This window comes from Labrus mixtus, chromosome 15, assembly GCF_963584025.1.
Source record: "Labrus mixtus chromosome 15, fLabMix1.1, whole genome shotgun sequence".
NCBI classification, from domain to species: domain Eukaryota; kingdom Metazoa; phylum Chordata; class Actinopteri; order Labriformes; family Labridae; genus Labrus; species Labrus mixtus.
Genome location: NC_083626.1, coordinates 4,808,038 through 4,832,268, shown reverse-complemented (window position 1 = coordinate 4,832,268; position 24,231 = coordinate 4,808,038).

Below are 24,231 nucleotides of genomic sequence, written 5' to 3'. Positions count from 1 at the left end.
TGACTTTAAACTGACCTTCGTTCCTTCTGTTAAACTGTGACCTTCAGAGCCTGTGGTTGCACACGTGTCAAAACAACATTCATCACGTCTAAAGCGGCTGCTGTTCCCTGAGCGATGCTCTCATTTCTTTTCATCCCTCTCTTCCGACTTCATCTCGGCTCTTGTGGATTTCAATTTTTTCCTCGTCCATTTTTAAGATCCTAACCTCCGTTTGATTTGCCTCTCTTCATGAGGCTCACTCTCTCCGTTCTCCCCACCCATGTCTTAATCACACAGTGATGTCGAATGTTTACACTAAAATAAATAAACTAATTTAAAATGGACTACACCTTGTTGTTGAGTACTTAAATTACCTCTAAAATTTCCAAGAGTAAGTCAGAGAAATGATCGTAGTTGTAGTGTCTTGTCACATCGGCCGTCATGACGGACACGACATGTTTATCGTTGCCGTGGAAACACTGGATGTTGCGTCAAAGACCGCTACATAATAAAGCGGGAACTGCTACTGAAAGCTGCCGTACTGTTGCTCTATGTGAAGCTATAAGTCTTGTAAATTGTACTTGGATACATTACCTAGTCGGTAATCATATTCTCTTCCTCAGGTCTGTTTCACCCGGTCGTCTTGACCACGGTCAACTCAGAGTTAATTTACACTGAGGGTTAGGGTGGAGGAGTATTGCGGAGAAACCCTCCCATGATTCCCCGCCAGCCTCGAAGGTCCTCTTTTGTTATTGTTTTTAATCAGAGCCCCCTGGTGGCTAAATGTAAATACTGTGTGTTTAAGAAAAGTATCTTAATACATATGAATCTTTCATTCAAATGATGCAAATGAAAACAAACAGAGACAGAAACAACTTGATAAATATGAATACAGATAATTGTCCAATTCCCGATATTTTTAATCGGTCATCCGCTTCCCTTTTTTTTTCCACTTCTGATCATCTCTCCAGACCTCTTTTCTCCCCTCTCCATTTTTCTTCCATTTCACCTTCTTTCTGTAATATTTCACTGCTCCCTCTCTACTTTTCCTCCTCTGCTGTGGAAAGACGGACGATGAGGTCATAAATCAGAAGAAGTGAAGCGGTGTGGAAGAACAGGTTTGAGGGTCAGCGCCTTCGGGAACACTCCTATATAACTCCCACTGGGACGTCAGGATTCAATATAAGCACTCTGCCTCAGTCTCTTCATCATTCTACTTAGTCTTTTTCATTCTGTCTCGACTTTACCCTATTTGTCCTCGCTCTTTCTTTAGCTGTTTTTTTATTTTATGTAACAGGTAAGTGAAGAGGTCAAACACCTGACAGCTGAAGACCCGTTTCTTGTAAATGGATGGTTTGATTAAATTACAGAGATCTGCAGGATAAAGATTTTGTTCAGGCTCAGCTCATTCCAACAAGACTTTGACAGACAGAGAAATGCAAAGAGAAGGCCAAAACCAACACCAGCGCTCTAAAGTCAAATTGTAAGCACATTTAGGAGTTGGACATGCATGAAAAAAGTCAGTTTTAGAAGCTTGATGGAGCCGCATTAACTTAGAATAAAGTTTACTAAAGCAAAGTTGCAATGATTTATTATAAAAAACAAACAGCTATAGGGGCGCCGGTAGCATAATGGTTAGTAAGTGTGCCACATGTACAGAGGCTCTAGTATTCTAAGTGGGCGGCCGGGGTTCGAATCCCACCTGTGGCTTCTTTCCCCACTCTCTCTCTTTCCCCGATTTCTGACTCTACCCACTGTTCACTCTCTAAATAAAGGCAGAAGAAGCCCAAAAATAAACTAGCTTTGACAAACCTCAGCATACACTCAACTTGTCCTCCTACTTTCTTTGAAAAATCAACATGTGGCCATACATTCAATATATCAGTATCTCCAAAGCTGCAGTAAGGGAAGACTTCTTGATTGTCTACATCTAAGAGGAAAAGAGTCTCAAAAGTTTCATGTAGAAATCACTGAAGCTGAATGAAAGAGAGTCTATCAAGATAAAAAAAAATTCTGGGGAAAAGTCACACAAACTACACCTGACATCATGTCTACATGGCTGCTTGTCTTCTTCCATCTGAATTTAGACTCTCCAGCAATGACAAAGTGAAAGTAAGTTCATGCTAATTTCAGGTGCAACATTGTGTTGTAACAGCCTGGAGGAGCACTGAGATACCAACAGTTGGACATTTTAAAAGTGTTTTCAACAGTCTAGCCCCGGAAAAGACAATGTAATATTTCTCTGCATAACAGCTTCATGAGAGTTTTATGGGATGTTTTCTATTAGGGTTAGGGTCAGATAGCTTCTAAAGTTATTTCTAGTTTAGAGATTGATCAACAGAGAATCAACCTGTTACCCTTCAGAGTCACATCCTGCATACAGTCATTTAGAGGCTGTCTCGATTAACTAGATAATTATCTCAGAATAACGAGTTACAGCGCATTTTCTCTGCGCCACACTGGTTGTTTGGTTTGTGTGTAGACCTGACAGAAACACATTAATATACATTTTTAAATGGAGGCTGCATCCAGTCAGATGTATTTTAAAAAAGAGGCACCTACAGATGCTTATTATCAAAAGGGAAAACCAGGAAGAAGGCTTTCAGGTATTTACTCAACCAAGAAAGAGAATTTAACTCACAAAAAAATGTACAATTAATCATTAAGCCGATCACTTCAAGCTATATAATTTTTAGTAATCTTATATATCCAAATACAAGACATGCAAGATGTGAAGAAGTTCAGGACAAAAGGCAAAGATTTAAATCAAATCTGACCCGCACAAAACCCTGAAAACAAAAGAAATATGGAGCAGCAGCAGCAGCAGGTTCATATGTTCAACATCAGTTCTCCGTCTCCGAGGATGTAAATCAGCTAAACTAATCACTGATACGGTATGCAGGAGTAAAAATCCCACAAAACGTTTTTTTTTTTTTTTTTACAAATTCCCCCGCAGGACAGAGCAAGGAACTCAGGGAAATATTATCATGTTTCTGAGAGTGTGATTAATGTTCAAGATGTTCAAACAAACACACACACCGCAAATCAGTCCCACTCACTGCCTGACATACCTGCAGGCTGCAGATAGTACAGCAGGTCACTTCTTTTTATTTACATCTAAAGACAGAGAAAGCACACAGTCTGAGTCATCTGTGATGGAAAGATTACAGTGAATAGGTTTTCTGTTTTTGGATAAAATCAGAATCTCAGTACACTCAGTCGGGTTTACAAAGTTATCCGTGAGACGATCCTTCTCCTCTCATACACAAATAAACTCTCAGGGAGGTTTCTGCCCCTCTGCAGTGTTGTATATATAAATGCTGGTTTTAGCTCAGAGGCAAATTCAGGCTACTCTTACATACAGGCAACATACCAGCTTTGAAAGTTGTTGTTCCTTGGTTTCTGGGACAGACCGTTCACTCTCTGTGAACATGAATGACCCGCTTCTAAAAGCCACAAGCCAGAGGACAGGAACGGGGAACACTGTAATGTCATTAAGATGTTTAACCTGGTGCTGCTCTGCTGATGCTGAACTGGAGGCTGACTCTGTGGGAACATGCACGTCAAAAACTCTACATTCAGTGGGGCTTCTGGCTACAGCTGAACTTTTAGTTTAGAGATTGATCATCAGAGAATAACCCGGTCATCCTTCTGAGTCACATCCTGAACAATTTAAAGGCTGTCTGGATTAACTTGATAATTATATCAGAATAACAAGTTAACAGGTGTTGGAATTTGCTCTGCATCAAACTGATGCCTCGGTTGCACTCTGTGGGGATTCAGTGTTTTCAGCAATTGCCTTATTATTTCTTAGTCAGCCTGAATGCATTTCGGATGCTTCACGTTATACATGAAGCATGTCTTATTAACACAGCTGATCCTGAAAGATCAGAGCAGAGTTTGCATCTGAATTGCAAAGATCTAAGTTGCCAGCTGTGCAAATTCCGCAAACTAATAACAATACCGTCTATGTTACGCAAAGACCTGAGTATCTCCAAATGTGTCAACCCAAACCAAAATAAAACAGTGTGGGAATGTTTGCTTCTTTAAGTGGTACAAATAAGATCTTCTGTTCTCTCTCCTTCCCTGATGACCTTCTCTATCCACTGTCCTGTAAAATAAAACTAAAAGCCCCCTCACCCCTCTGAAAATCTTAAAAATACTGCAGACATGATGCGAGCTCTGTTAGCCCATTAACTGCAATTTCCGTTGTGTGCTAGCATCACACTACTGAACTAATATGTACATCTTGGACCATCTGTGAGAATGATGCACCAGCTGCTTCTGTCTGCACCCTCTTTTTGTATTTCCCTGTCAAGCTGTAGTAACCTAAAGGCAGTCATATTTGTATTCCTTAAAAATGACCCCAAACAAGTTTCTGCTTTTGAGGTTTTTGGTGGTAAATCCCTCAGTTTCCCTTCTATAAAAACATTCACATTTTACTCAGTTCTGTTATTGTGACCATTTCTCAAAATGAGAAACGCATTTCTTGGGAAACTCTTTCTCTGCTCTCAAATAACTCCCAGGCACCTTGTTGCTGTCATGCTTTTAAAATAGTTTCCTCGTCTGCAGCTCTCCGCTGTCAATTTTATGTTTGATCGATACCATCCACATCCACATCCAGCCTATTCACCTCCACTTCTCATCAGAACCAGCTGTCCTGTGGGTCCTCACAGTGAGCTCATCAGATCACATCCATCCTGAGCTGCAATGAGGCCATTCTTTTTTCCTTCACAACCACCTGTGTCTGGACTCCATTCACTCAAAAAAAAAAGGAAAAAATATTTTGAGCGAATTTTGGAGTTTAAAGGCAATTTTAAAATGCTTTTTTATTAAATTATTTTAGTCAGGGACGCCCGGATAGCCTAGGGGTTATGTTGCGTGCCCCATCTATGAGGGCTGTAGTCCTCATTGCAGCGGCCGTGGGCTCATATCAGACCTCCGCTATTTTCTGCATGATGTGATAAAAAAATATAATGAGGATTGTGAAGAGTTGTGTGAAAAGATTAAAAAAAAGCCAAACTATTGTATGATATCATTGTTATTACTTGCACATATCTCTGTTAAGCTTAAAAAATGGAATGCTTAATCAGTGTAGATTTTATTTCGTTGAAGGAAATCAGTCATTTATGTGAACCATGCATGTAAACTCAAGTTAGGCATGCATTGTATGTTTTAAGCTCCTGTCAGTGCCAGCAGTGTGTAAGGCTCAGTGTTCATCTCTGTTCCAGAGGAAGTGAGAGTAGCTTTTGGGTGGATTTTCCCTTTAAAGTCCAGCCATGGGAAACCGCGCAGTGACAACAGACTCCCTGCTGAGCAGACCGAATCTGGGAGCTCTGTTCCAACTGAAGTATGTGTAAGCATGTCCAAGAGCATGTGTGTTTTGCTAGTGTGTGCAAACAGTTCACACAAACACACACACACGCACACACACACACACACACACACACACACACACACACACACACACACACACACACACACACACACACACACACACACACACACACACACACACACACACACACACACACAACTCTGGTCTGGATCATTTTGAACATGTGTCTGCTGGGTTCTGTGTATCAACTGAAGGTTCATACAAGAATTGGTTTGGACTTTGGATCATCTGAGGCTACTGTGATCTTCAATCTTCATAAAAACACTGTGTGCCTGTGTGTAAGTGTGTGTGTGTGACTATGTGTGCTTGATGGATTGCCTCTTTGGCAGGAAGATTTGTCACTCAGCAGGGGAGAGCACGGCTAAAACACACACACACACACACACACACACACACACACACACACACACACACACACACAGGCGCACACACGGAACAAAGATGGTTACAGTTCTGTAGGTGATGAGAGAGAAAGAGGGGAATCAAGCGTGTTTCTGCATCAGGTTATGATGGGAGCCTCTCTCAGGATGTGTGCTTGTGTTTGTAATATGACTCAAAAGGTCAAGTATCTGTGAATACATTTACTAAAAGTGTGAAAGCTTTTTCTTGCATAAAAAGAACTCTGATGGTGTGCATGTGTGTTTGTATGTAGCCTGTAATGCATAGTGACAGTAGAACATAGTAGGGTGGTAAAGTGACAGTGCTTGTTGTCACACTGCTAGACATCCTGATCCTCTTCTCTGGCAACGCTTTATATGGAAATACACACACATAGACACACACGAACAGACAGAAACAGACAGACCTACACACAATTGAAACTTCCCTAAAAAATTGGCCAAACTTTTATAAACTGTTATTATGCTTATGAAATAACTCACAGTAATCATGTCCTCTCATGACTAAAAGCCTGATTCATCAAATCTATGCCGTAGACTCACGTAGCTCTTTACCTTCATAGATGTTTACGTATGCAGCCTGATGTTCATTGAAATGAAACACACCACAAGCCCTGTGATTGGTTGACATTTTCCTTTTCTGGCTTGAACCACATGAAAAACATCAGGATACCAAGTCAAATGATGACGAAGAGATGAAAATATATGTTTTTCCTATCATTAACCTCTGTGTATATTTCACGTCGTAGGCTAACCAGTCGGCTGAGCTAACAATGCTATCGAGTTGTTCATTCCATCCCATTCCATTCCAACGCCAAACGTTCAATCTCCTCCTCTATTTTCTTCTTAGCAATAAAAACAGTATAAACAAGTTTTGCTCAACATTTGTCATCTCCAACTCCAACATAATTCCCTTAGTTTCAGTCCCTAGTGTTCTCTGCCACAAGCAGAAACGGGGGATATAGAAATCGAATCAGAAACTAGCTTTTGTAGGCGGAGTATTGCAGAGCTTTGCAGACCATAGACTGTAAATAAAAATGGACGTAGCCTGAGTGATGTCATCCACTGGTTACTGCAGGGGTCTTTTGAACCCTGTCAAACCCTGTCTACTTTTTCAACATTTGAGGTTGCCGCTGGACAGAGACCCTCCATTGCACAAGTATGAAGTGCTCACAACTACCATCGGACTGTGCCTTCCCAACCATCACCCGACGCCCAGCCACCACCATCAGACTGGGTCGTCCCCTAAACCTCATTCATGCACGGCCTGCTACGACCTCCACCTCAGCAGAAAGGAAGTGTGGACAACAGGAACGAGAGGAATACAAAGGAGAAATCCTTCTGCTTATTATCCCATTGGCTCTTTTGCAAAGCGTCTCGAGATAACACTTGTTGTGAATTGGCGTTTTAGAAGTAATGATTGATTGATTGATTGATTGATTGATTGATTGATTGATTGACAATGGCGTAGGCATCTACAACCAGACTTTTGTTTCATTTTTAAAGACCGTGTTTCTGTGTAATTGATATTAAAAAGAGTTTTGCAACATTACTTACACCAGAACTGTGATTACTCTGTACACTGATTGTTTTACAAAATAAGGATGATATTCTCCAACACAGCAGAAATCCTTTAACAATATAGGAATCTGTGCGCATGTATGTAGGTTTATGTGGGATTGCTCTTGTAGTGATGGGTCCGATTATCCCTGCTGTGAAGGTGGGGATTACCCTCTCTGACCCCAAAGTGAAGACGCAGCCATTATGGACACACACAAGCCCAAACTCATGTCCACACACACACACGTAGGTCTGGTGATGTTTCTGCAGGGTTTGAGGACTGAGCCATGTGGTCTGACTCTGAAGTCAGTCCAATAGTATAAACACTCTTAAATCATCACATGATCTCATCAGCACACATGAACACACAAACATGAAGTAATACACTCACCTACAGGGATGTGAACACACACAGTGGAAAAGCAAGAGAGAGAAAGAGGAGGGAGAGCGTACACAGTTTATCATCACCTAAGCAGCCCAGAGGAATTTTATAACAGAGAGGAGGAGGTGAAGGGGGTTAAAGGGGGTTTAGAAAAGAGGGGTCTAGGAAGAAGAGAGAGATGAAGGCAGCATAAAAGTATGTGTGGAGGAGAGAAGGAAATGAAGTTGGGGGATACTGGACAGAGGGGGATTGGGAGTGGGTTTGGTTTGTTATAAACAATCATAATGAAGAAGTTGGAAAAAAAAAACCTTAACCCAACTTTATCCCATCTTTATTTATTTACCTTTAGGCTAGTGGTTCCTCTTTATTTCTTGAATTTCTTGAAGTATACATTACAGGAACAATAAAATACTTTTGTAAAAGAATGCTGCGGATATCTCCCTCAGAACGTAAAAAAGTCAGTGAATGTCTTGCAGGATCAAGCAGCAACTTAGGCTGTTGAACAATTTAGCCAATGTGGGAGTACAAAAAACTGCAGTTCCTGGAGGGTCCACATGGGGCCAGCTCCAAAAGCCAAGGAATCCTCATTAGCTCCAATATTTAACGCCTTTTGCAGCAAAATTAAGTATTTTTACAGGCTGGTACAACAAAAAACATGTTTTTTTATATTTTCTCTGCACTTGAGAGACATGACAGTGGACAGTCGGAAATCAGAGAGAGAGAGAGAGAGAGAGAGAGAGAGAGAGAGAGAGAGAGAGAGAGAGAGAGAGAGAGTGGGGAACCACATGCGGGAAAGGAGCCACAGACAATACTGGAACCCGGTCGCCTGCCTCAAGGACAAAAGAATCTGAACACGGGGCACATGAACCAACCAGGCCACAGACGACTTAGGTTCACATTTACACAACAACAATTTCAGCCAAAAACTGCAACTTTTTGTTGCCTTTTGGCAGTTCAGTATCTGAAAAATGAACGTTTTGAAAAAGGTCCAGAGTGCAAACTTAAAAATAAACTGCAAAGACGCAGTTCCTCTGAAAACAGAGACGTTAGGCACACACACGTTCCAGTCAACAGCCATGCTACTTTATTACTGGTGTTTCTTCTACAGGATGATTGTACAATAAGGCCATAAAGAGATTCATATCTTACCTTGAGGATTCATGATGGTTAAAGATTACACTGGAAAGAACATGGAAATTGTTGTAACAGCAAAATAAGTGAAGGATGGAAATAAGATCAGTGGTAGATTTTCTGTGATGACTTTGCTGCATTATTGAAATTCCAAATGTCTAAAGTAGAACAAGTTCAAGTAATAAAGTTAAAAAGGTCACATAGGGGGGAAAACAGCATCTACATTACCCCAGAGAGACAAAGATATCCGCAAAGCTGATTTGTGTCACAGATTTTCTTTTTATTCATGACATTCCAGACAGCAGAAAGTCAAAAGGCAGACGCGTCAGTAATCTCCGTTTAATCATTGATGACCGTCTCAGATCGTCTCCACGAGGATTTAAACTCAGAGTCTTTTCTCGTTTTATGTAAATCAAGCTGAGATTAATTCATACATGTGCTGGTTGAGAGAAAGGAAGGGAGGAGGTTTTGGGGGAGAATAGGGACTCGGCTGAGTGGGGCACAGATTAAAAAAAAAAAAAAAAAAGGGGGAGAAGAGAAGAAGAGGAGGATCGAGAAAAGTGGGACGCTTTCCTGGAGGCCTCATGTCATGAGATTCTCATTATTTACCTCCATGGATACCAAGAGCCCTCCCACTATCTTTATATTCTCTTTCCTTCTTCCCTCCTCTGCCATTATTCTTCTCTCCTCATCCTTTTGACACGAAGTGTTCCTTCACTTTTCTGCCTCCCACACAGATCCCAAATCTTCCCTCTACACTGTCAGGGATTTTTTAAATCTTTTTTTCTTTTTCCTCTCTATTTTTTAACTCTTCTCTTGATCTCCTTCCTGCTGTTTTTTTTTTTATTTGACTCTCTCCTCCTTTATGTCATTGATTCCATCGTGTCCATGCAGAATGATACTCTGTTATTGCAAAGTGTAGCAATGTTAGCTGAAGTCTTATTTGCTGTTTTAGAAGAATCTTACTAGCTGAAAGGGGCTACTGTTTGCATAAGTCCCCGTGTCCACCTAGCGTTTTCTTCTGAGTGCCAGCATCTTTTTGAATTGTTTTAAATGAGCAGAGAGATTGTCTAAGCAGAAAGCGTCCGCCTGGAGAAAAAGCGCAGCGCCTAGTGCCTTTTCTTCCGAGCTCTCCGCCATTTTTTGTGTGGCTGCTCTAAGCGTTCATGTTGAAAATCTTTCAACTTTTCAGAAGTTTGTAGATATTTTTGTTAAGAGTTGGGAACTGGTACCACTCTTATATCTTTGCATTAATTAAGAACCATTATCACGATGCATGTTAGCTTAGCTTAGCATAGCATACAGACTAAAGGGAGGGGTGAAAGCCTGGCTTTGACCTCCTGCAGTCTTGTCAATAAAATGTGAGGTTGCCAGGCAACCAGTGAAGACTCCATAAAGTCACAGCAGCACCCAACCTTAAGAATAATCACTTGACTTTTTGCATTGAGATTTTTGAAGGAATGACAGTAAATGGAAGGGTGTCTTGCTGTTGCTGCATAACTTTAGCACTTGGGATATCCAATTAATACTGTCTGGTTACTAAAAGTGAATTCATATCTTCCAGCCAATCAGAGGGGAGAATCTTCAAGTATAATGCTACATAAATAGATCAATCACACAAGGCTGGACTTTACATACAAGGTTAGAAAACTGTTGTTTTTTTCTCTCAGCAAATAAAATTGAATGATTTCCTTTTGTTTTTGTGATTTTATTCTAATCAGAATATTTGTTGCAAACTGAGATTAGAGCAAAATTTTACTTTTAACTATTTTTTTTTTTTTAATTCTAGCTCTTGAAATAATTTCTGTCTGGGGATGTGATACAGTGGCAGAGATGATATGACCTGAACTTTTTATAATTACTTATAAGTCATTAGATTTTTTCAAACATCAGTCATTCTGAAAGACGGGGAATTGAGAGATTGTCAAAATTAGACCATCTATGGTGTCTGGGAATTTACCTAATGGTGTACGTGCTGTGTTGGTTATGGTTGAATGTAAACGATGGTTTCCCTTAAAACAAACTGTCCTTGTAATTTCCTGAGTAATTTAGCAGGTTTGCAGCATAATTTATTTGGAGAGTGTGATGAGCTAGGCTCAGGTTTTAAAACAGACCACCAACAGGCCACTAAAGAGGTGTAATGCAATGATAATCCTTTAGCAATATGCACAGATTCTTGTTAGTAAAACCTAACCCACAGGGCAGGTTTTTTTTTCTTCTTCTTGGCCATTGTCCAGATTTGGAGACAGAAAGGTAATCCTTTAAAATTGGAAGGGTATCCCTTTTCTTTCTTTAGGGGCTAAAACCAATAATCCTTTAAAAGTGGGCCGGCTCTTGTTCTCTCGCTCTTCATCTTCCCGTTTTAAGAAGGAAGTGTAATCTGCTTTTAGTTTGGCGCTTGGTTTATCCCCCAACAGGCATCTGGGGATATGATGGCAGGTCTGGATGATGGATTGAGTGCATAAGTGGACGAACTGAAAGGCCTATTGTAGAGAAAAGAAGGTAACAGAGAGAAGGAGAGATCAAGAAAGAAACCAAAACAATGCAAGTAAAAAACAGGGAACAGAGGGAGAATGGATGGTTTGACATGAACATAGCGCAAAAAAACCAAGGACAGAAAAGAATAACGAGAAATAGACTGAAAGTAATAAGAGGCAACTGAAAGAATGACAAAGTAAATGAGAAAAGAGTACAACTAGAGAGAAGAAAAGAAGCAAATATCTCTGAACCAACATCCTCAAATCACACAGGATATTGAGTTGGTGGTCAGCAGGAGGGGAGAGATTGTTGCTGTGTGTTGAAGTAGCCAAATAGCGAGAGAAAAAACACACCATACACACACAAACACACACAGACACACACCTTTGGAAACCAAATCTCCCAGTAGGAGCCAGTGTGGTTTTAACCTTTGACTTTCTGACCTCGTCTTAGTTACGGCGCAGTTAGCTTAGCCGCTGTGAAACCATTAGATACTTGTGGTAAAGTTGTAGCTTGGGAGCGATTGTGTGTCGTTTAACCACCTAAGTGCCTTTCAATGTGCATAAAGGTGTGACTATTTGGTTATACTGGGAGTTCTGCAAGAATTTCATCAGGTGTGGCAACTTTTCTGCACATTTAAAAAAAAGGAAACTTCAATTCTCCATTCTTGATTTTTCTTTACCTTACCTGTGCTTACTGCAAACAAATGCTTACAAATCTCATCAATCAGACCAAACTTCAGAGCAAAATCTTGCAGCAAACCAATTCTTCTCCTCTCATACATTCCTGCAGAGCCTTGAGAGGACAGTAAATTCTGGATTTATGGTTTTGCTGATGCGTCGCAGTCCAACAGAAAGCATAGAAAGGTTTCACTTTGATTCCTCACACGGGCTCCTTCAGATGGCAGAGAGAGCAGAAAGGTTAGAAAGGTAGAGCAGAGTGGTTTCAGTAAACCCTCTGGAGACAAACCCTTTCACCTTTCAGCCCAGTTTCCATCCTTCATTTCTTCTGTGTGTGTGTGTGTGTGTGTGTGTGTGTGTGTGTGTGAGACCACTCTTAAGTAGATCCCCTCGCCTTTCAATGACTTGTTTGAATAAGTCTGCATGTGGCCAGCACAGGGCAGAGTCTAGGCTTGGTTCACCTTGTGTGTGTGTGTGTGTGTGTGTGTGTGTGTGTGTGTGTTAGTATGTGAGGGGATTAGTGGCTTGGGCCAAGGCTAATCTGCAAGTCCCCAGGGAGTCTGCAGAGCCCACCACTGGACTGCGTTTGTGGAATGAATTGTATGAATAATGTGTGTGTGTGTGTGTGTGTGTGTGTGTGTGTTAGATGTACTACTGTGCATGGGCAGCCTCGCTCTCCGACTGCTCTATTGAGTTGTGATTAAGACTTATCCCATCGGGAAGTGAAATACCAATTCTACACATGTGTGTGTGTATGTGTGTGTGTAACATGTGTGTGTGTGTGTATGTGTGTAGCATGTGTGTACGTTTCTGTAACTGTAGTCTCCGTTTCGGGGTCATCATCAGTTTCTCTATTAAGAAAGAGGCAGTTCTTTACTCTTTGATGTTTTTCACCAAATCAAATCAAAGGTAGGATTTTTCTCCCTCTCACTGTTGGATGTGCAGAGTGGGTGATGACCCACTGTGGAAGTGCTCATCCTTCTGCTGCTGTATGCATTTCATTACTGCAGAGAAAGATTGAAAACTACCAGGTCATAGAATATTGGTCAGACAGAATTAAATACTAAGTTGACTGATCATCATCTGTCTGTTTGTATGTGCTGCCACTGACAAGAATTGTTTTTCATAGTTTTAATTACAATGACAATAAAGATCTATTCTATTCGTCAAACCACTCTTTGAATCATTGATTATTTTAGTTTATTACTTTATTCATTTTTTTGTCTCTGTGGCTGCTGCTACTGCTTGTGCCAAATTGAAATGTTATGCTACATAATTTTAGAATATAAACAACATGTTCATGGTCTATGTGAGTGATTAAAACCATGCAATCGTTTAAAATATATATATAAAAAAATCTGTTTAATGTTATAAATAAAGTTGAGTTGCTTAAAATAATATTTAGAATATGTGATATTCTTAATTCTTCATTATTAAAATAAAAAATCTAGAGATGTTTATCTGCAAGTACTCTGAGTCAAATTATCTGGGATTGATTGCTTTTGTCTCCAGGGGAATACAGGGTGTTGTCCTCATTCTACTTAAAGCTGGAGCTTCACTCTCACAATGACTCTCCCCTTTTTCAGGGGTGTCACATTCACATGATTCACCTTAGTTTTATTAAAACGACTTGCTGCCATTTTCTTTGAGTGCATTCCCCTGGATAGTTCTTCATGTGTCTTTTTGTGTCTCTTGCCAGATGTTTTTGAAGCTTTAGTTCATGTAGGCTACATAACATGCTTGAGATGGAATTACTTTTGTGCAACATCCCTTTGAAAACATTGCAGATAAAACCAAAACTAAAACCAAAAAGTGGAAGAGAAAGAGAAAAGAAACAAACAAAAGAACATGTGAAAACACAACATCTCCATAGAAATATACTTCATTGTGCATTCCTCATATAGAATGAAATTAGACAAAACATAGTTTAAAGGGAATATAATCATTAATCAATACGCTTAAAAGCAAAGTCGTTGATAATATCTAAGATGACCTTTGCAACCTGCACACATCTGCATCAGTGATTGGAGGTTGAACACACCTTCAGGGCTTCCTCAGGACAGCTGGTGGGAAGGTTGCAGGCTTTGTGTGTATGTGTGTGTGTATGGTTTAGCTTTGGGAGTCATTTCAGTAGAGGAAAACCCATGGATTAGGACAAGGCGCCTTGTGGAAATAGGAAATTAGCCTGAGGGCTAAAGAAGGGTTTGTGTGTGTCTGGCTGTGTGTGTGTGTGTGTGTGTGTGTGTGTGTGTCTGGCTGTGTGTGTGTGTGTGTGTGTGTGTGTGTGTGTGTGTGTGTGTGTGTGTGTGTGTGTGTGTGTGTGTGTGTGTGTCTGGCTGTGTGTGTGGGTGTGTGTGTGTGTGTGTGGGTGTGTGTGTGTGTGTGTGTGTGTGTGTGTGTGTGTGTGTGTGTGTGTCTGGCTGTGTGTGTGTGTGTGTGTGTGTGTGTGTGTGTGTGTGTGTGTGTGTGTGTGTGTGTGTGTGTGTGTGTGTATGAATGCATATTCATGGATATTCACATATGGGCAGATTTGTTTGTGTGGATGTGTGTGTGTGTGCATGAACAAACTACAATATCTTATCTCTTAAAAAATGTTTTGGTCATTACCTAACCACACTTGAAGTGATGTGTGTAAATCACCTCACAGGTTTTTATTGAGGGGCTCCTGACCTCTGACATCACTGTTTGTTATGTGTGTTCACGCTGCAACCAAAAAAGACCAGGAGCCAGTTTTACTGCTGTAATGTTGTGTTTACAAATCACCTCGAGTGACCACTGCTGTTTGCTTTGTCTTCTCCATGAATCACCATGTTTTTAGTTGAGTAACACATCAGTATGGAGCTCCATCTCCACTCCACAGACCAAGTGTTAATTACAGTTTGTTACTGTATTATAAGACAGTTTGCCTATCACATAAATAAACCAATGGGTTTTATTTGTTATCTGACATAGAACACAGAGCAAAAAAAGCCTTTAATAAAAAAAGAGTGAATTCAAACTCCCTCTGGACTTGTTGGTCTGAGCTCTGTGTTCACAATGAGGGAACAGAGATTCCTTCGGCTGGTTTAGGTTTCACTTTGAGGCTCCAACACGCTCACTTCAGGTGAACCCCTCCCTGTCTAACCGTTAGCCCTACCACCAGGTGGTGTAAGAGAGACATCCCTGCCACTCAGGTACGCTGTTAGTAGAGGTGTAATGGGCGCATTTTATCACAAGAGTACAATTCAGGGAGAAGCAACAGACTTCCCAAACTGAATATAAGACTTTTACGGTCTAAAATACTTCAAAGAAATAAGAACCCGATAAACTTTGCGTGGCACATCTGAATGGAGATCAGTCGTAGAAACAGCTAAACTCAGGAGGAGGGGAAGCAGTGCGCTGAAGGGACAGCTTTGTTTTGGTTTGACTGGTGTGAAATGTACTGGACATCTACTCTGATAGTTGCACATTATACCTTCAAGAATTAGATTTTAGTTCAACCTAAACACTCCAACCAACACTGTAACACAGAAAAGGAACTGGTGCATAGTTTTTCTTTCTACCTGTGTTGTTTAATTCGCTGTAAACTTCATTTCCAGGCAAACAAACTTTTGACTTCAAACTTGTGTCAGTCAGGTAAAGTGGTAAAGTAGGAACCTTTAACTTTTGTATGTACAGCCAACAATCCTGCTGCTTCTGCACTAAAACAGCATTAATGGTAAGTCAACTCTGACATGCCTTTTGACCCTTCTGACTGGTTCTGATGAACGTCACAACGTTTTAGTGTATTTCACTTATGAAGAACAGTTACCGATAAACTTAATTTGTTGCAGGCTGAGTTTTATGTTGTGCATGTGGACGGACTTGGATCTGCACTGTGTGTCTTAATGTGTGTTTAGTTAAAGTGCACGTGGACAAACTTTGACATGCACTTCATCAAGTGACCTTTTAACAGGGATTACATAGGCTTCATCAACAGCGTCTGTGCTGTGAGTTATGTTGGCTGCACTAAGCCAGACCTTAAGGTGAGGTTGGTAGGTGGGGGGTGGGGTTAAAGGAGGGGGTCTGGGCTTCATCAGGAGAAACAGGATCAGAAGAGGTGTCAGAACCACAAAAAATAACAAACCCATATTAGCATAGTAAAAACCTGCCATTAAACCATATCAATGGGTTTGTGGGTGAAGCTCATGTTTAGATGGATATAACCATCATCAGTAAATATAACTGGAGATTTTTTGTGTGAAAACAGCCATTTAAACTCATTCATCTGTGTTTATAGAGGTTTAAAAATCATCAATTAAACTAGAAAAGTAACTCTGTGTTCAGACTCCCATCAAACGATATATCATATTGTTATGATGCATGCTTTATTTATTTTGTGCTTTATGGTATGGCACTGATAATCCAGATCATATGCATTTAGCACACCTGTGTATGAATGTGTGATTGGGCTGGGGGAACCGAGGTGAAACACGTTGTTCAATCACAAGTCGTTTTTAGGGTCGGGCGAGGAAAATCGGGATAGGATGTTGACATAGGCGGATCACCGCATGGGTAAAGTGGGCAAGTGTCCAAGGCCTTATCAAATGGTAGTCTTGGCCTTCAGCTGTATTATTATATGAACAAGAGCTTGGCTACAAGCTGCAAACAGCTGTTTCTACCTACCAATAGAACTACAAATTATTTTATGTAGCCTACATAAAACAAAGGAAGGAACAATCACTTTGATAGACTGCTCATCCAATCATGATATAAGGACGTTCCACATTTTGTTTAGTGTTTTACCTGTTCGGATTGTGCAAGGACCATATAATGTGCATGCAACAGAAGGTTAACGTTCCAGCATTTCACTTTTTTCTGTGAAGAACTCAGACAGGTTTATTGTATTTTTAAACAACAAATAACAGTGATTGTGGGTTTCCCTGTGCATTTGTGCAACCAAACCCTGTATGCTTGTGGAGGACACAGTGTGTGTGTAATATTTAGTGTTTAGGTAGAGCTCCAAGGTGAGTTTGTGTCCAGGGCCTGTGGTCATTAGAATTCGTCCATGGATGTTTACATGCAGAAACACTAAAAAAAAATGAACAAAACCGGGAAACTCAAGTCAATGTAAAAACACTCACTGCCATACACCGGAATAAAAGCCTTTGCTCAGGGGGACTTAAACAATGTCATATTAAAAGTGTTGCTTTTTATTCAAGCTCTCTAATGTTTCATTTTAAAATTCAAACACAGTCATTTTAAAGTTACCAAACGTGCAAAGAGAACAAGCAGTCGATTGTACCTCTGCATTGGAAGAAAAGTGTTTCTTTGTTTCTAAAGGAAGGAAGATTGTTCCTGATAATCCTTACTTTATCATTCTATTTATTATCCTTTCCATAACTTTAACATTCCTTTCCTCTACGTTTCTCCTCATCCTTCTCTCATCCTTATCCTAGGCATCATACGAACACCTCCCTCCATCATCATTTCCATCTTTATGGCTCCATCTCTCTCTTTCTCCTTCCATCTCCTCGGCTTTTAACTCCGCTCACCTTTTGCCTCTGTTTCTTTGCTCTGCCATTCATTTCCCCCGCCCTTCTTTACCTCAAGCCATAAACCTTGTGACCTGCATCTCTCAGGTGTAAAGAGAGGGGCGGTAAAGTTTGAGGAGCGTGTGTGTGTGTGTGTGTGTGTGTGTGTGTGTGTGAAAGAGAGAGTAAGTAAAGTGAAGACATGAAGAAGCTAATTGAATTGGACACATATTGTAAATCACAGAGGGTTCTCATAATGGGAGTGTATTTATCTTTTACCATCTCACTTTCAAAGCCTGAATGTGTGAAAGAGCACATAGACACACACACACACACACACACACACACACACACACACACACACACACACACACACACACACACACACACACACACTGGTGTTATGTATCTGGATGTTTTAGTGGATTGGTAACATGTGGTGCAGGATTAGTTAAAAAGTTTGGAGTGCAGGCAACACAGAGAACATGAATAAAGAAAATCTGTAGGTATACACCAAATAAGATGTGACCAAAATATTTTTTAACCTATTTGTTTTTTCCATGATGCATTTTAATGTTTTTTTATACAACAAGGAAAAGCACCATGATTTTTATGCAATTCTAGAAAAATTGACTAGAAATATAGTCTTACATTGTAACAGTAAATCAAAATAAGAACATCCTTGATGCAATTAATTTTTAATTTAGAAATTAGATACAAAAATCATGAAACCATGCAGTTACTAATCTTTGTACAGAACTGGCTCGCTGTCTAGCTCTTTAGCACAAGTGTTAAAAAATAAGTCGGGTAACGGTTTATAGACACTGTGAGGTGGACAAGCGCGGGTTAACGTGCACGTAAATGTGTTTTATGTGTATAATGTGAGGAACAAATGCTTCCAAGAACATGTGTTTTCATGCACAAGTGTGCTCATGTGTGTGTGTGTGTGTGTGTGTGTGTGTGTGTGTGTGTGTGTGTGTGTGTGTATAAGTGTATCCAGACAGGCAGACTGAGCTGGAGAATGTTACACTATGGTGAATTACTTTGAGACCGACAAATAAAAAAAATGAGTTTGGAGATAAAAGAACAAGGGGAACAACAGAGGAACAGACAGAGGAAGGAAGGAAGGAAGGAAGGAAATACTGAAGACATCAGATGACTGGTTGATGATGAAAGGAAAGACTGAAGAGAGATGAATGGGGTCACACAGAGGCTGGCAGTGACCAGAGTGTTTCGCATTTCTGAGAGGATGTTAAAAGTTTCTGTTGCAAACATTGACCAAAAAGAGCATACTAACAAACAAAGAGACCATCATTAGACATCCTCATTTATTCACATTATATTTTGGGGTTGCAACCATGTAAGAAGCTGACATAGAATCTTACTAAGTTTACTTTATTGCAAATTTGGGAGTAGAACAGGAAAGGACAGGAAGCCCTATTGATACTGCTGTTTCATTGATACTGATGCCATCTTGCCGCGTTACAGCAGAGCCAGCGCTGTGTGTTTGTGTGTGTTTGTGTGTGTGTGTGTGTGTGTGCATGTCTGACCCCCAAGCCCTGAACCACTGGATCTGTTTCTGGAACGTGAGCGCAGCCATGATCACCTGTACACACATCACGCGAGAACTACAAGATCACGCGGGAATAAAGAGAAAAACATGCAAACAACATGTTGCTTTGTCTGTCTGACGATGATTTGTTGTTCATTCGGTGCCTGTTTTGATGTAATGTTGACAAAGTGATGAAAAATAGGATTGTATGTCTGTATAGTGTGTTTTATTTTGAAATTGACCAGATGCTCTTTTCTTTGTCTGACTTCCTGTTAGGGGTTGTCATATTCTGTCCAGTTTGGCATTGAAGATGACACAACAGGATGGATTAGAAACAAACTACCAGCACCACAAGTTACACTCTGAGAGAGAGACAATGGCGGCAATAGTGAGCAAATTACACAGAAAAGTTTTGTTGGTGCTTATGCAGACTGATACACAGACACTACAAGAGAAAACACTGGACGAGCCTCTCACTCCCTCTGAAGGTGAAATAATGAGTTAGCACAGACCAGCACCTGGTCCTAATCAAGGCTAATCAGCCACACACACCTGACCCTGCACTGAGTTGATTTGCTCACCAACCTCAGTGAGGAGCAAGAAAAAAATGCTCATCATTGGCTGCTATCTGCTATGCCTCAAAGTCTAATTCACAAAGCATTTAACGCCAATGATATTGATGCACACAAATGCTTAAAAAGTTTGCTTTTCTCAACATATAGACTCAAAACAGGATCAAAATGTACGGAGCAGGACGTCTGTACCTCTACTCTGTGCAGAGATAAGCTGTTTTGCTGACAGAGCTTTTTTGTCCACATAAAGGTGATGAGCTAGGAGGGGAGGAGGAACTTTTTCAGGGTTTAATTTGATGCCAGACTTCCCAAAAGTGTAACATGAGTTTTGCCGTTTAAAACTGAATTTCCTCTCTGAATGGACAAAGCAAAGGCGACTCTGGGAAACAAAATGCAAAAAAATCTCACATCCTTGTCATGGCTCCAGACAATCTCCACAGATTCTCTGCAACTATGTGTCAAATGTGTTCAAACTTAAGATGTGAGTTTTGGTCCAAGCCAGATTAGAAAGTGCAATTGTACTAAAACTAGCAGCACTCTCTGAATTATTATTTTATTTTCATGCCGGTAGGGAACTTTGCTTCTCTTGAAATAAGCACCGCATGACAGGACTGTGATCTAATTCAGTCAGAAATCTGTCAAATTCTGTTTCCTTTGGGGAAAACTGCCAGCCTTGGAACAGTCTCACAGGAGGTTTCCCAAGTTTTCTTTTAACTTCAACTTTTTTCCCTGAGATGGTTTCAACAGAGAAGAAGATCCTTCATTCAGATCCCTGCTGTGAAAAAGTGCCAAAGTGTGGAAAAAAGGTATTTTTGGCAGAAAACTCGGAGATGACGAATTTGAGCTGAGCTATACTGAACTTGGCTAAAGAAACGGTTCTCATTGTAACGTTTTAAGTGAAGCTGTGATCTGCCAGGCAGAAACCATTGGGGGCTGTAATCGGGCTCCTCTGAGCACGCTCTGTAGCACCAGCTGGCTCTGTGTGTCGACAGGGAAAGGCGGTGTCGGCTTTTAACGGGAGAGGAAAGACGGGATGCTCGACTGAGCGTCAGCGAAGCGGAGAGACTTTTGTTTAAGAGTTTAGAACTGAGAAAAGAGGAGAGTCAGAGGAGGGTGGGATAGGAAACATGATGTGATGGAATTATGTTTCTTCTTACACCATCAGTAGGTGTTGTCCTTTATGGGTCCAAAAATAAGATAAAGCTACCATAGAGAACATGTTTCATACTATTAATGCCAACTCCATTCTTTATTGTATCTTGTGCCAAACACTGAGTATCCTTCACATCAAAGAGAGATCTAAAGTCAAAAGGAGACAAGTCAGAGGAAGTTGTAACGTAATGTTATACAAAGTTTGGGTTTGATTAAATATACAGATCATCTTTGTTATATCCATTTAACCTCTTTCTTTTACACTCGGTATATTCTTTTTTTTCCTGTCCAGTTTTTCTTCTGTGTTGAAGCACAATGTCCACCAAGAATAACTTATAAACATATATTCATTCTTAATCGACAGGTAAGAGTGACCCAATCAAATTACTTCATTTGAAGAGAAATATCACTGGATGATCTTTTACCAAACTTAAATACACACATACAAACTTTTTTTCAGCCGTACAGTATATAAACTCACACACATTCCTCTCCATCGCCTCTAAGCCGAAACACTGGTGAAGTAGTTTTGCCGTCTCAGTGATTATTTTGATAAGCCTTAATGATGATGGATTGACTGAGATTTAATGGAAAGAAGTTTAATGTCTCATAAATTTTAAGGTGGCACTTTGTTTTCTTTTGCTTCAGAGGTTTGAAAACCATTACGCAGTGAGGGTTACGGGACATTAAACAGTCAAACTTTAAAGGCGGGAGCGGGACAGCAGCAGCAGCAGCAGCACGACTGGTGTTTATCATCCTAAGGCTAAAATCGTTAATTGAAAAAAAAAAGTTACAATTTTTGTTCACCAATGGCATTTAATCGAAACTGAAATGTTATCTTTAAATGAAATGTTCTCGTTTGTCTAATGCGTAGCGAGTGTGCGTTGCATTGTGAGTGTGTGTTTTCCACATTTTGCAGGTTAAGCTTTGAAAAATGTGATACGCAACCCTGGGAAATATTATTTCAGTCAAACCACTTTAGTTGTTAGTTTTGGAAATGTGACATCCAGACATGAGGATATACTCTGACAGGCTGAAGAGGTGACATCACAGCTCATTAACAACAGAGCCACTGGTAACAGACTTTTAAACAAACCTTACTTAAAATGACGCAGAGAAATGATTTCTCCACACCACAGGGAGCACGCCAAAGCTGTTTGGGGGGGTACGGTGTCTTGCTCAAGGGCACCTCAGGAAGTGCCCTGGCACCTTTTTAGCTACCAGACCAACTTCCATATTTTGTTCCCCAACAGGACTTGAGCCCTCTGGTTCCCAACACAAGTCACTTCACACTGTTCTACTGCCACCCTGTAGTCAGGGTATCTAAACTTGGCTTTTACAGCGGCCCTAGAAATGTGTGATCTAAATTTATATTTGATTGTCTGTAATTTAATCAGATATCTGTCTGTAGAGATAAACAAACCATCGTCAGAATAAACGATGGCAGCCAGTGAGTATGTCAATGGTTTCCATATGGACTGTTTCTGCTGTAGGATCTGCCCTTTCAAAAGGTAGATTTTTATCTAGATTTCAAAATAAAATCCTTCCTTGACAATCCATTGCCTACCCAGCTGCTGACCTCAAGCATGTCAATGGTTCCATGTGAGAATGGGCCACATGCAAAACAGTAGTTCACAGTGTTCATGCTCAATGACAACACAGACAGAAACCTTCATTATAAACTTCATTATGAACTCAAAATCTTGCACATCTTCATCAATATAAAGCTCTCATTAAAGGAGAGGCAGAGAGAAATCCACACACCATTGCAGCCACTTGATGAGTTCAGTATAGGGAACATCTCACTCTTATCCTCTGGACTAGCTCTATTCTAATCCTGGATCCACCTCTGCGTACATACAGGCGTCCTAGCTGAATTTGAGCTGGGATTGCTGACTGTGATTTTAGGAAATGTAGGAAACCAGTGGTTCTTTTAGTACAGCAGGAACAGAGACTGATTTAAAAAAGAAGGAAAATAAAGATTCCACATAATTATGTCAAAGTGTCAAATAGTACAGTTGTCTCTAACCACATGTTTTGGACTTGGAAGTGTTTTTCATTCATCTTGAGGGAGTGTTAAAAGTTTGTGAGGAGTGTGTTAGAGGGGTGTGTGTGTATGTGTAATGTCTGCTGGGGAGTAGTAAAGGTGACACTGCTACATGAAATGAGGAAATGTAATTAGGTATCTAACATATAATAAAAACCTACATTTGTCTTTGAATTATTGTGAGGACATCCCCTGGAATAATACATTCTCTAAATGTCAAGTCTTCATTTAATCAATTAACCTATTCAAGTTTTACCAAAGATAATTATGTGAGCCACAAGATCACATGCCGACACAACGACCACCCATGTCCTCTCTAAAATTTTATTCCAGCTAAATATTGACACACAGCATATCACTTGACGGCCATAATACAACAGTCATACTCACACACATAAACACGCTCTCCTCCACCGCTCTGACAGCGATGATGGATGTCTTTCAGGACGGAGGAAATCAACAAATAAACATCTGGCACTGTCATCCATGGGTCAAGAGGTTGTAGACCATGGCCTGTTGCTGTGTGTGTGTGTGTGTGTGTGTGTGTGTGTGTGTGTGTGTGTGTGTGTGTGTGTGTGTGTGTGTGTGTGTGTGTGTGTGTGTGTGTGTGTGTGGTAATGACACCATCATACTGATCAACCACATTAAGGGATCGTAACCTTTGTTTCGGGGTCAGGACCTCGGCGTGCTGTAGGAACCACACAACAGTCGTCACTTTGTCCTCACAGAGTGGATGCACACGCCCAGAGTGTTTGTTTTAATTTAATGATTATTGTTTAAGTCCCTTCTGCTTTAGTGATGAGTGACAGGACAGACTGGAACCACTGGGAGGAGGGCCAAAGGCAAGTGTCATGGGGGGAAAAAAGCCAGAACGCACTTTATCTGTCATGCAGCAGCAACAGCTGTGGTTGTAATTTAACAGAGTTCTTGTAAGCACGGGCAGTAGATCAAAGATAGCTCTGTAAAAACCTTATATCTGCACCTCAATAAGCAAAACAGATCAATCAGGATTCTCTTGTTTATGCATTTTTACCTTAAAGATCTCTTATGGTTAAACTTGTACATGTCATGTTTCGGTGAGGGACTTGCACGATTAACTAACTAACGGTATGGCTCCACAGCTTCTGGCGAGGACGCTAGGGAGCGCGCAGGAGCACTAAACTGGACGCTTGATGGGCATATACCCACTGAAAAGTGGGCGTGTTCCAATTTTTATAGCACCTCTCCATCCACTCTTGATAGCCAAGTTGTTTTTGCTGTAGTTTACTAAATAGGTGACGTAGCCTCAATGAATGCACCTGATTGGATAACGCGTGGCTAGTATGGTCGATCCCTGGACTCATTTGCATAGAATAGAGCTCTGGTCTGACCGTCCGGCACTTGCTCAGAGCTAGTATTTTAGCATGCCAA